The sequence below is a fragment of the Cyprinodon variegatus genome, unplaced genomic scaffold (genome assembly GCF_000732505.1).
Source record: "Cyprinodon variegatus isolate N-32 unplaced genomic scaffold, C_variegatus-1.0 Scaffold596, whole genome shotgun sequence".
NCBI classification, from domain to species: domain Eukaryota; kingdom Metazoa; phylum Chordata; class Actinopteri; order Cyprinodontiformes; family Cyprinodontidae; genus Cyprinodon; species Cyprinodon variegatus.
The window spans coordinates 408208-410409 of NW_015151049.1; the positions used below are offsets into that span (position 1 = coordinate 408208).

A 2202-nucleotide genomic window follows, 5' to 3' on the forward strand; every position below is an offset into this window, starting at 1 on the left:
CATCCAGGAGCAAAGGCCGCTCCTTATGTCCGATGGAGCGAGCTCACATCCAGGAGCAAAGGCCGCTCCTTATGTCCGATGGAGCGAGCTCACATCCAGGAGCAAAGGCCGCTCCTTATGTCCGATGGGCCTTCAGTCTGTGCTCTGGAGGCGACACCAATGTGAGTCTGTTGAAGTATAAGTGGGAGAGGCCTGTTCCGCTCAGCTGCATGAACCCGTACTGCTTCCCGGAGCCGCCGGGGGGGGGCTGATTTTTGGGACTTTGCCCTTTCTGGCCCATTCACTGATTCCAACTGTGCTGCTGCTAATCTGCTGGCCTGGTTTACATGCTTCACTGTTGTTTCAGCAGATGGTGGTTCGATAATCCACCTGTCTTCATCGGCAGCCGTAAAACTGGGAGGAGCCACATGACAGGGAGACAACAAGTTCATTCCAGATGGGAGTTTTGCACTAAAGCTGCTTGTAGGTGTGTGAATGCAGTGTGTGCAGCACAGAGTGGATATGTGTGGGTTTCTCCTTGCAGAAGGCCTTATTTGGCTCATGTTTGACCAGTTCCCTCCTCTCCAGTCCCAGAGGAGCTCTTGTTTCCGTCTGGCCTTGTAGGGCCATCCTCCTTCTCACACACACCCACTGAGAGCCTATTGGACCTTCATGACACATAATATAAAGCACACACACTGCCTGAGCTTCAGATGAAAGAACACAGAAGGAAGGACACGTCTTCATTATCAGTTAAAGATGAAACAGGAAGCTTTGCTAAAAGAGAGTAGATACGGAGACACATTACTGCCAAGTAAGCTGCACATTTTTCCAGTTCTGGAATTAAAGTCCTGCTTTCTAATTTGTCCATGAGAGGATAAAGTGTTAATGTTGGATGGGACGGAGAAATTCCTGCTCAATGGTTTACACCCACATGAAAAAGTCCGATCATAGCAACAATTTTAACCGTCTACACGGTCTGAAAATATGTGCAACTTATCAAATACAGAATATTTGCTAACATGTAAAACAATGTGGAGCCAGACTGAAAGCACAGAGATAAGCCTGATCCAACGTCAGGCAACGACTGCAACTTAGTTAAGTTTGTCCAAGTTAAGGTCGTTCATTTAAGTTGGACTTTAAGTATTTAGAATATCTTGAATAAAGGATTCAAACTGAAGTCAATTAAAAGTTTATAGTTTTTGTAAATAAGGTGAAACTGATACAAAAGTACGTTATGATGGAAATAGATGTTGAATGCAAATGCTATTATATCTGTTTTTAGCATTTTATGGTAATCAGAAAATGAAGCAACTCTATGTCTGCTGGCCTCTAACCTCTAGAATGCTTTTATTTTGGGTGAACCACAAACTTCAGTGTAATATATTTGGATTTTATATTTTATATTTGGACAGCTTGCCTCATAGATTTAGATCAGACGATGGTGAAACCTTCTGGTCTGCATATAAAGAGCCTCTCCAGTAGAAAACCCTTCCGTGTTGAAACACAGCGGGGGTAGCATCCTGCTGTGGGGGGCTGCTGGCAGCTAAGGTCCGACATTCACTGCTTTAGCAGGACAATAAACTGAAGCAGCCAGAGCTGGATGCCTAACAGAAGGTTAGATGAAGGCAGGAGGAGTAAATCCAGCTTCTAAGGGCCTCTGAGTGTTTTAGGTTTTTCTCTTCTCCAAAACGCTTCAGTCATGTTGGAGTTACCTCTTTACAAAGTCAGAAAGTTGCTTGAGGTGTGATGAACCAGGGAAACATCTAAAACATGTACTGGCTCCTGGGATTGGTGTTCAGATCCGAGGCTAGAGCTAAATGCAGTGGAGAGGTTTGGTGTTTGTCTTCATGCTAAATCCACCTGACCTATAGGAACTGAGACTAACTTAGAGTTAGACAAACTTTGTCATCTTGTACACAGAGTGTAAACAAAAGAAACTTTCAATGCAAACAGCTTTTCAACAGTAAATGAGCAGCTCAGCAGTGAAATAAACATTTCCATATGTAAAGTGCAGCAGTGATCAGAATGTAGACAGTGTGGGAAAAAAGGAAAACCAGTTTAAAGGCTTGGAGTAAAAGGTATTGATATGGAGGGTTCAGTGCAGAATAAATAAATATGGTGCAAAATGCAGCAGAACATTAAGATGATTTCTATTTAAAGGGATTATGAATAATCAGCCATGTTGGGGGTTCAATTATTATGTTTACATTATGAATCAGA

General features: G+C 43.1%; 1 protein-coding gene across 1 annotated transcript in view; it reads left to right on the top strand.

The window, feature by feature from the left end:
* sh3bgrl (SH3 domain binding glutamate-rich protein like) overlaps positions 1–2202 on the top strand; it is a 15684-nt gene that overhangs the window by 8978 nt on the left and 4504 nt on the right. The window lies entirely within an intron of this gene.